The following is an 11909-nucleotide window of genomic DNA, read 5'->3' as shown; positions in this document are numbered from 1 at the left end:
GCTGTCTCTTCCTTTTAGACATGGTCTGATCATCAAACTTAGAAGTAGATGTCTGCAAATTAGCAAACCTTCTGTCAGTTACCATTAACTTGACTCGATGCTAAGTTTGTTTGCCACCTGGCTTGGTTAATATTGACTTAAATGTCACAAAGCAAGACATAGTTTTGTTAGTTACCGACAAAATTCCTCATTACTTACTGGTCAGATGACTGTTACAGCCTCTGCTCGCTGTCTGCTTCGTAATAAAGAAATGCAGATAGAGCTCTGAAAAAATGTTTATTTTTTTATTTTTCGCGCGGCGGACCTGGTGGGTTTGGTCAAATGGCTGTGATTGGCTGGATGGCCGGATGGATCTAACTGGACCAATGGGTTTTCATGTAGCCTATGGAGAACTGACGTGCGCTCCGTTTCAGTATGCTGGTGGACCGCGAGGACGGGTAAATGGTTTAAATCTCAGAAAGTGTGTGTGTGTGTGTGTGGGGGGGTGAAATCGTCTTTTTGTAAAAGTGGGGGTGTCGCATCCCCCCACATCCCCCACGGGTGCGACGCCCGTGTGTAGATAGTGTGTGGAGCTGAGGTGGGCTGAATGAAGCCACGGTGCTCAAACATGCCACCTGTGACTGCAACCACCTGTCCGAAGTGACGCAAATCAAACGCACCTGAGATGTTGCGTGTTCAACAGGTTGCATGCTGGGACCTCCAACATTGATTGTGACGTTTGCTCTTCAGGGTCTACTTTGAGTGAGGCGTGTGAAGGCCTCTGTGCTGACGTGACTGCGGCGCAAACATGTTTGAAGTGGACTGGTTATAATGGGAAAGACAGTCTGGACTGGTTCTCATGCTCCATGAGCATGGTCAGGCAAAGAAGCTGAATGAAAGAGCGCAATGTTGAAGACTTCGCGGTGCACGAGGCTCAGAGTGATGCTCAGACAGGTGAGTACAACCACTGCGTTGCTTGGCAACCTAGCGTAATGCTGTGTATAAACTGCGCAGCGTTGTTTGCTTTAGTGTGTGTGTGTTTGTGTGTGTTTGTGGCTGCACCCGCTACACAGTTTATATTACTGAAACATCTCCGTGTTGTCACTCTGGTGATGTTGAATTCTGCTGTTAAAGTGTCAAATATTATATAATAATAATAAATAATATGGCCATGGTATCCCCTAAGTCTTTTTGTTGTTGCTCACTTGTCTTTTCTGGTTAATTCCAGCGAGGTTATGCAGAGGACGATTGTTTTGTATTCATAATTTATTATTAGTGCTATACTCAGGCTGTCTGTACAAATGGAATAAAGATATCAGGGCTCAGTGTCATGATGTTTCACTGGTGCGGTTTGTTTGACATTGAATGCAGTTGTAGCACTGGTTTAAGAGTCTAAGATTATTACCTTCAACTAAAGAATATTTTCAATATTTTCAATATATCTTTACATAGTTTGTATGCAATATATGACAGTTCATAAGGGAGAGAGCATGAGGATGTCGATCTATATTAAATAATATATCACATGCCAATATTAAATCAATCTGATGCTTGATGAAGGCACAACAATTGAATTTCCAATCAATATTAGATTAGAAAGTACATTTTCCCCATTTTTACCAAGTGTGAATCCAGTCTGAGTCATCCATTGCTTTGTGGATGACCGTATTTGAATCTAAATCACTTGTATTGGCCAGGTTTGTGAACACTATGTTAAGTTACATTTTGGACCTTTGGTGAGCCATGTACTGCAATTTGTGTTTGATGTTGACTCCATTTTCAGGCAGAAAAAGAAAAAAGGGAAAAAAGCTTTCCTGGTCACAAACTTTATCATTTTATGACTTAACGGTACATTTAAAATATGTTTCTAAAAACATTTGAGGTAAGAAATAGGCATGACTTGTCAATCACAAGGTAGCCACGCAGGGTAGATTTAGATTCAAGATTTAAGTGCATGTTTAACTACAATTAAATAATTGAAAAATATACATATAAAAAGTGACATTGGCTGCTCGTTTAAAGTGCTCTGAAGGTAAATGTGGTGAGACCGAGCTTTTAATTTGAGCATGCACCACTTTACAATTGGCATGCAATATTTTCAAGCCTATGAAAACATGGAACTGCCAGATGAATTAAGCACACTGGTTTTATTGTCAGAGAGCAGCAACCCTGATATCCAGTCACGGACCACAGTGTGAAGTTTTAATGAGCACAGAATGGCCACAGGTTTCCCAGGTCCGCATTGGGCCATGCCATAAAAATAATGGGTGGGTGTGTGCCGGTATTAAATTAAAGTGAACACAGACTTCGGAGGAGGGCAGTTTTGTTAAAGTCAGTTCTACCAAAGTTCTGGGGAGACTTAGGCTTTAAATGGCCCGTCTCAAGTAGATGCATTGAACAGAGAGTGACTTGTTTGCTTTTGCATTGGCTAATTAAGACTTGAAATTGGGAGCGGGAGGAAGAAAAAGAGTGCAAAAGAGAGAGAGAGAGAGGGAGAGAGTTACGTCTGTTTCCATTTTGAATTCATCTGCAGGAGAGAAATTACAGTTGACTCCTCCACTCTAGTGGGAAAGCAAACCAATATGAAGCAGTAAAAAAACAACAGCAGCAAAGCTTTGAAACTCGGTTGCAGTTCTCTTCATTAATCGCCTACAACACATTGACTCTGCATTCCCTTTCAACCCTCACCCCCTTTGAGCTTTCTCTGATTAACTTGGTTTATCAGACAGATGGCTGAACATACCTGACAGTTATAATCATGACCCTCTATTTAATGGCCACTGTTAATAGATCTGGGTGTTTCGTTTCTGTATATCTTTTCCTTTGTGTTTTCTTCCTTTACAAGACAATGACAGTCCTTGGAGCTGAACTGCATGTGGCTCTATGTATCTCACAGCATTCTGTTTCGAAAATGCCTCGTGCTCATCATTGAGTGAATAGCTGCTTGAATAGTGTTTTCTCTCCATTTCGTATTTATCCATCTCCGTGGAAGAGAAAACTCACATTTGGTTGAACAGATTGCACAAAGTAGAAGCCATGAATTTCAGAGACCAACCTGTCCTCTGAGAACTGTGTCCAGTGAGTGTCACAGAGTCATTTAAAAGGTGGTTAATTGTAATCTCTACTGGGATCTGTACAGACAGGACTAAAGACATAAGAAAGTGAATTATTCATCCCAACAAATGATTTGCTTGGCCTCTGAACTTGCACTAAATAACGTTACGTCTTTGCTGAAAGATAAATCATCACAGCTATCTTTAATCTCCCTGGCGGATATTGGTTAGGAGAAGTCACTTTTTCATATTTGCATGTCTTTTTCTTAATAGCCTGTTAATGAAGATACATGCAGAATCCTTTGGCTTAATAAGACACATGTCAGGTTTTTCTTGCCTGCGGAAGGAGCACTAAAACTCAGGAGCAAGCTGAGGCTAAGTCTTAAAACTGTGACAAACCACACTAAAGGAGGGGGGTTGCCACAGGCAAAGGTAAAGCGGGAGCAAGATAAGAATGGAGGAAAAGAGGGAAGGGAGGGAAGGGAGACATAGGGGTGTCAAGACAGAATTACTCCTCATTACAGTGCAGTGAGGAGCCAGTAAATCAAATGCCACTGCAGCCTTTCTGCAACTTTCCCCCCATCATCAGTCAAAAGCCCTCCCCGTAAAACATACTCTGTGTTCTGGCGCATGACTGCCTCCAGACCTGTAATAATAGAAACATGTCCCAGTGCACTATGTTCGACAAGGTCGCCTCCTGTGTCTCCCATCTGAGTCGTGTTGTCCTGTGGGTGTTTGGCCAAACAACATGGGGATGAAGAGGATGGGGTGTCTTTTTCATGGTCAACAGAAGGTCGATTGATGATATTGATGCCTGATTTTTCCCAAAGTCATCCAAGTGTTGTTTGGAGGTTTGATGCCTGGCTGGTCCACACGCGTCATCAGCTGAGCAGGTGATGTCCTGCCACCGTCGTTTCACAAATGGCATGTTGCAGCACCTTGACATTGTCGTGGTCGCGGGGTGAAAAACGATGTCGCACTTCATTAGGTCCCTGCTGGTGGAGAGCTGCTCGTCCCATTAGACGCCGCGGCGTGTCGCACCATGTTACTGCAAGCCCCATTGCCATTTATTTCACAATCGGCCAGATGAAACGGCTGATATTAACAATCTGTTCCTTGATGTGTTTCTCTCTCTCTCTCTCTCTCTCGTTCTCTCTCCCGCTCTTGCTCACACATTTTTCTCCTCTCTCTTTTGCGCTCTCTCCCCCCTTCTGGCTGCAAATTCCTGGCATTAACCTAGACAAAATTTAAAAAATCATTTGTTATGTTGGGTCACGTTTCAGGACACAATTAATGGGGGGAATCGTGTGGACAGGTAATTTGAATCATCAGCTCCATTTGTTATTTACAATTGTCAATTAATGCTGCCCTCAACACCCCTTGTGTCAGCTCTCTCCCTGCCAGTTGCCAATTACTCTTCAGCCCACCTTGCTGACCTCCTGGCAGGGAGAGAGGAGGGGGAATGAGACGAGCACGATCCCTCTGAGACATGAAACATCCCAGCCATCTGCCGCCTGCATTCATGCCTCCCCAAGCAGGAGAGGACGGGAGAAAGTGTGTGAGAGTAACAAAGAGAAAAAAATGAAAGAGGGGACAAAGAACAGAAGAGAGTTTTTGGGAAAAAAAAAACTAAATGAAAGCAATGAGGGAAAGGAGGACAAGCCAAACGACCTGATTTTTAGGGGACAGCTTTGACCTTTTGGCTGAATGACTCAGTATAGAGTTTCTGACCGGAGATTGTCAAAATCATAAGGTCTCTTTTGCTTCATCTTTCACTCTATTCATGTCAGGCAAGGATGTGCCTGTTTGTGCACGCATGCATGCGCACCATGAGTACGCATGTTGTTGGGTTTATAATATACACAATGTCAGCACTGACTTGATGCTTAACCTGATCCGCTGACTTGGAGGCAACATCGTGCGGCTTGCCAGATGCCAAACATTTTTTTTAATTAAACATGTGAAAAAAGAAAGCAAAAGCACTTATTACACTCACTTACAATATAGCCATCTCAGTTGTGACTGTATATTCCAGTTTGAGCAATAAAATTGGACTTTATTGCTGTATGCGGTAGTGATTTGGCAGGTTTCCTTTCTCAGTGACTTTATCACAACCATGCAAGTGACATTTTTAAATAAGAAGTGAGAAGAAACAGACTGCTTAAAAACACAGTATGATTCTCCTGAAATAGAAATGTAAAGAACACTATCCAATTATTGTTATGTGCAATATATTTTACATGATGTGTACAGTATATATTAGCACAATATCATTTATTCTAACATGTCCAATTCCTTTTTAACATGTATTGGAGCCAGGCACAGATTTCTTCCTTTTTTCTTTTTTTTCCTTTTACACCCAAGTGATCTCTGTGCCCTGGTTTTTGGTCATTTGAATTGTACCTTCCTGTGAAGAGAGTTGAGAGTCAAAACTAATAGCAGATCTCTGTGACTTAAACTTCCTGAGGGGATTACGGCCCTCCTCTTACATTCTAGTAGTCTGTCCTTATTGAGTGTCATTTTCCGCCCAAAGAAAAAAGAAACAAGAAGGAAGTGCAAGGGCTGACCTTATGCGATGTGGAATTGCAATTTGCCACAGCGGGCACCTCGACACATACAAATGACGAAGGGAACTAAAATTCCAATCCCTTAGAGTCTCCTATAGCTGGAGGTTATTGCTTTGTAAAAGGAACATGACATAACCAACCTTGCAAATGTGTCTGATGGCTTTGTTATGGAGGGACTGAGCAGGGAGCGTGTGGAGGAGTTATATTCACTATTGTGCAGCGCGGAGCTTTTCAGCTTTTGTCAGACCGCTGATGTTCTGGCCAGAAAAACCCAACAAAAAACATTAAGTCACTAGAGGCTCCACAGGTCTAAATGCTTTATGATGGGATGTTCATTCAGATCTTTTTTTTTTATGACAACAAAGACAAATCATGCAGGTATCCAGACATTCGGGTGTTGTCTGTAGACTACTGACTGTCAACAACTAATTTAGTTACAGTGACAAGCATATATATATATTACTGAAAAGTGGGGGGAAAAAGTGAAAAGCAACACAGGCATTTGGAATATGACTCTGTCAAGTTGTTTAAGCTTACACATATATGTTGCCTTCTAAAATAGGCACTATAATAATTAGGTCTAATTGCATTGACATTAGCTACACGTCAGTGGCAGTTAAAGGTTATTTAAAATCAAGATAAAATGGGATTTAAAAAAAAAACAACTACAAAATCTATATTTTTTCAAATTTCTTTCCATTTTATGGGCAAAGCGAAAGTTATTATACCTGTAAGAGGGAGGGCTCTGAGAGACTGGAGAGGAAATGTGAATGATAATGCAACAGACAGAGCATTTAGCTTGAAAACTCCACTTAAGCAAACATCCTGTTCTTGGTTCTTTGCATGAAGCAAAGGTTGGTGTAAGCAGACAACATTTAATTCTGTTCAGTGCCACTCTGAATTTTGGGATCAAAGGTTGAGGCTTCTGTAAATAGTTAACTGTCTTGCGGTACAGCACCTCAACTAAGCAGACTTCCACCAGAGACTTTCTTTACATCTTCGACTGAAACTTTTCAGAGGGCTGCACAGAGTATAACTCTTTTCCAAGGTTATGTGGAGATACAATTTTCCTCACCTGCCCAGTGGAACTTTTTCTACTTGGGTAAATACTTAAAATGATATAGGTCACTGAAGTGTTTCTGCCATCATATATGGCATTAAAGAGCCTATTTGTGGGTGATCAATGAATGATATTTCTATTGATATTTCTATGTTATTGTAGATGTCAGCAGGGGTGAGGTGGCCAGTGTGTGCCCACTTGGCTGAAGTGCTGAATAACAGCTGCTGGACTTCCTTTGAGTCCTTTGACTAGCCGCCATGGCCAAACATTACAGTGTCTAACCTGTCAATGACATACCAGGGATTGCTATTGATTGGCACTGTTATTGCTGCCGGCTAAATTCATTACAGGATCGACCAAGGTTGTCTGAGATGAACACAGAGGTTGAAGCTTCTCAAAGCACCTGAAAGGTTAAAAAAGAAGAGAAAAAAAATAAAATAAAAACACTTTCAAGGCTTGGAGCTATGAATATAAGAAACTGGAAGGAAGGAAAGCATGATGATATTTTGTCAAATTATTTTACCTTCAAGTAAAAAAAAAAAAATATCGGTTTCCTTTTCTGCAGGTCAAAGATGGAATGGAGTTATTTGTTCACTTCTTCTTCATTTTAGCTATGATTATATTTCCTATTGGTTTTGTTAAATACAGACTTTAGAAACTGATCCCAACCAAGGTCAACAAATAAAATCGTTTGTTTTGCTTTAGAAAGAATTACAGTGCAGTGTTTTAAAATGTTTTTTGTTTTTTTTGTGGTTAATCATACATTATTGATTGTCGAACGGTGCACACACAGCTCAGCCTTGTTGTTCGCTAAGTTGATGTGGGGGCGAGATACATGTTGTGCAGTGACAGGAAAATTAAGTTGAACTCTGAGTGTATTAAAGAAAGGAAAAAAAAACTTTGACATGAAATGTTTATCTTGGAAACTTTGATGTACTGTCATTGCGGCCAACAGTAACCCAATTATCTTTTAGGTTAATTCAGCCAAATACATAATTAAAAAAAGATGAAAATAAAAGTCCAATCAACTAATACGCAATTATAGGAAAGATATAGAAGAGAAAATTCAGGATTGTGTATGTGAGCTTTCTTATCTGTATAGCAGAGCCCCACCACACAACACTTGGTGCTCTTAATATACACCTAAGAATACGAAGCTTGTCTCTGTACCTTTTTAGATGCAGAACATGCCACAGTCCCCCTCCGTCCATTGATCCCATTCTAATTTCACCATGCTATGTTGATTTTGTCGATACAGTAATATGGCCAAACAGTTTGACAAATGAAAACAGAGACACAGCCATCTCAATGCCTAATCTGCTTCTTTATATTGATAGATATAAACCCTCTCCTGGACTTCATTTGTTCTTCTACCCATTAATCCACAGCTAGGCATTCTCCATCCAGAGGCTTAGTAGCTCTCTATTCTTTCCTTCCTAGTTGGAGATTGGGAACACCATAGGGGGCCGGAAGATCCTGCGGAATACCAATTGGCCACACCAGGGGGGGGGTGGGATGAGGGATCTCGATTATAGATTTCGCTTGAAACATGTTTTTTTTTTTTCACCTCCTCTTCTAGAGAGAGCTGAAGGAGAACTGGACTTGCAATATTGCAGGAAGCAACGGCGTCATCAGGCTAGTGTTTACTGATCTTAAATAGCAGGCCTTCTCGATGGGGGTCTGAAGTTTTCCTCTGTGGTTTACAAATTACGATCCTGACACCAAAGTGCAGACACAGGAAGGAGTGAATTGCTTTTCGAAGATGATTTTCACTGTGTTCTATACTATGATTGGCCGTGTAGGTACAAGGTATGTCAGCAGAGAGGAGAGAGAGAGAAAAGGAGGAGGCGAGGAGGGATTGCAATAGCTTCATTCATCATAAGGTTGCCTGTGATTTCTCCCGCCTCTGTGATTCCGCATGATCTGGGAGGATTTAGTTTGAGGTCTAAAGCCCTACGAGACAAAACTGTACAAATTGAGTTTGATAGTTACCAACTCTTATATTCTTCCATAAATCTAGTCTTTACAATTGACACTCGTATGTCTGTATTGACTTTGGCTGCATTTCTGCTTTATATTTTTAAAGCTTTTTCATTCTCTCACATCTCTCTTTGAACCGCTGTGTCCTTTTTTTTCTTCTTTTTTTTTTTGCAGATAAAGAGAATTAGCTTTTCACACAATTTGAATGCAGATATACCATGGTCTAGCACACCTGCAGCATCACAGAATATCCTTAATATAATGCAAGGGGAAGGTCTTGCTTAAAATTGGACATCATAGAGTTGAATGGTTGTCTGATAAATTGCTCTAAAAACAGCAGCCTCTCTCTGTTTTTTGCTTTGAATTTTATATTCCCTCGTGAACAATATATTCCCTCGGGTATAACATAATCTGCATTTCATTAATATTTTCAACTTGACAAATTCATTCAGTTAGAATAGTTTACAGTGCTCCATGAATGTCTCATTTTAATTGCACCACATGTATACAGTAGGATATATTTAGAATCTTTTGATATTTTCCAACGCATTTGAAGAAATTCTGACTTCATCCCAGGCCTCCACTCCACAAGGAAAAAAAAAAGCAGTCACCATAAGTTGCTGGAATATTGTGTGACAGTTCAAAAACCAACACTTTGTATTGTATCAGATAAAATATTGCCCAGAGATGCAATCATGCAGGCTGATAATCCAGCATCTGACTGTGCCCTGGAGGCCGGTGGAGCAACCACCGGCCGAAGCTGGGGGTCTGTGTGGCGGGATCGATGCTGATCGCTGTAGCTTCCCTCTGTCAGTCAGTGAGCATGTTATCTGCTCTCGTCCTTCACTCAATCACCCATTCACTCGTTCACTCACTCATTCAATTGCTCACTCCCTCACGCACTGCAGCAGCCAGACAGGCCGTCAGTCCCGCCTCTCTTGCAAAATACCAACACTGCCCCCTTTTGGTCAGACTAATCAGTCACCTGGACAGGATGATGTCCCACTTGAAAAACGACTGCACCGAACAATTTCTGACACTCACCCTGTCTCATTGATTTATAAATCTTCTTTGGGAGAAAAGAAAGAGGTTTTTTTTATCGAGAAACGGCGGATAAGGGCTGAAGGTTGATGTACTTTTGCTTGGCCTGACTTGGCTATATCTCTGACTGAATCACTGCCACTCAGAGCTTGTTACTGAGACACCAGCCATTTCACAAGTGCTCGGGAATCACAGTGAAATAGTGCTTGTGGGAGAGATGGGGCTGGACTGGAGTCCCGGGGGGAGGGTAATTATCCGTTATGATCACTAGGAGACGACATGAGTCTGTGTGACAGCTTTTGTTATTTTGACCGCGGAGAAGAAGAGTAAAGGCGAGAAAGGATGATTAAAAGAGTGTCTGCCCTCCTTGTGTCTTTGGAGGAAGAAGTATGGTGACACCCGGGTGGTTTCTAAGGATGTGCCTTGACAGCAGAGTGGGAGAGGGATGGACATGAGAGAAAGAGTGTCCTAAGGGGGTGTCGGCGAGATGTTTGAGGCCCCTCCAGCTCCTCCTACTTCACTTTGTTGCTTGGAGACATTTGGAGAAAATGCAAATGAGCAGGAAACAGAGGGACTGCATGATTGTATAAACAGTTACACAAACACAGCTGCCACAACAGCCACACAGAGCAGTGTGGTTAAATGGCTGATTATGATAACAACTGATAATTTAATGGCTGCATTAATCTAATTTATGCACAGCATGCAATGACACATTTTACAATTTGAATAATTAAAGTTCAGAGAAAAATGTAACATAGCCGTAATATGAATAATAATGTATGAGAGAGTCCGCACCTTCCTTTTTTTTTTTTTTTTTTGACAGTTTCACTTGTCAAAGAAAAATGGACAAAGCTCAGAGGCTCCTCATTTTTTATGGTCATGTTCCAGTTGCAGCATCCCATGCCAGTTGTTAATTATTGTTAACCATTCACCAATTCATCGCTGGAAATTTTTAATTAGACCACAAAATGTCAGCCTTTCCCCTACAAAGGCTTAATGGGATTTGGGTGTTTCAGGCTCCCAGTGAGTTCTGCTGACACTCTTGTAGTTCCATGACAAGTCACAGATTATATTGAGGATGGTTTATTCATTTTCAGTGCACTTTATGGTCACTTGTTTTCATCCCAGCCCTTAAAGCCTTTCTCTTGTTTATGCCACCCTAAAAATAAACATGAAACATTGGTTTTGAAGCGTGAAGAAAAAGCTGAGATGCAATATAAGTCAGAGAGAGAGAGAGAGAATGAGAAAAAGCCATATCTACAGAGATTTTTTTTTTCAATGTGATGAATTAGAAATGTGTGGGAGTCTCAATACACTGGTCTCACAATTCCCATGCTAATAGCTCAAGAGTGTAGGGAGAGAGAAGCCAGAGAGTCCAGCATTTCATCTGCAATGTTGGTTATCTTTGTTTTCTATCGCTTGATTTCTATATAGGCCATCGACTTTTGTAATGAATACACACCGATTGAAAATTCATATTTGAAAACTAACAAGAAGGCAACAACACAAAGATAAAAATCCAATTGTAGGAAATGATGCGTGGGTGGAATTGTGTATATGCGCGTAAATGTGTATACATTCAGACTACTTTCAGCAGGTGTTCATTTATTTAAATAACTGTGTCTTATGCATATAAATATGACTGATATGAATTAGATAACATATGCCTGATATCAGTACCATATATTTGTATATTGTAATTTATCACCAGACAGAAGAAGTTATATGTAACTATTGTTTTTCCAGAGATATGGCTCAATAAAGAATTTAGCCATATACACAACACAAGTCTGTAGATTATGGATTGTCAATTGAAGTGAATGTGATGCAAAGATGAATCAAAAAGAATGTGTATATATAAAAGGTGAGTGAATATTGGTGGACAGAAACAGGATTTCAAAATGAAATCTAATGATTTAGATGATGGAAGTCTTGACTGTGTCTGCTGGATGTGTGACTGTTTGTCCGCAGGGTTTCTTATCTTCTGAAGTCTCTTGGATAAAACTTTTGCTGCAAAAGTGTGGTTGTGTCTTACAATCAGGGTCATCTTGTAACAAGTTAGTATGATCTCGTACTGTTTTCCAGCACATATCGTACCATACAGTACGTACCCTGGGATTAATTTCCTGTTCTCTAAGCAGCCACTGGTTCTGTTACACTTCAGAGTGAAAATCATACTGCACAGACTTTGCTTCAGATACAAATGGTAATCCATCACAGTAAACA

At 40.7% G+C, this 11909-nt stretch overlaps 1 long non-coding RNA gene across 1 annotated transcript in view; it reads left to right on the top strand.

Annotated features, from left to right (window-relative positions):
• Window positions 1-519: 519 nt before the first annotated feature.
• The window catches only part of LOC113746351 (uncharacterized), a 36230-nt gene continuing 24840 nt past the window's right edge, over window positions 520-11909 (top strand). Inside the window, exon 1 of the long non-coding RNA XR_003462783.1 lies at window positions 520-933. This is a non-coding gene — a long non-coding RNA (uncharacterized LOC113746351). The remainder of the gene's footprint in view (window positions 934-11909) is intronic.

Source organism: Larimichthys crocea, chromosome I (genome assembly GCF_000972845.2).
Source record: "Larimichthys crocea isolate SSNF chromosome I, L_crocea_2.0, whole genome shotgun sequence".
NCBI lineage: Eukaryota > Metazoa > Chordata > Actinopteri > Sciaenidae > Larimichthys > Larimichthys crocea.
The sequence above is the reverse complement of the archived record's forward strand: the minus strand, read 5'-3'. Positions and strand labels throughout refer to the sequence as shown.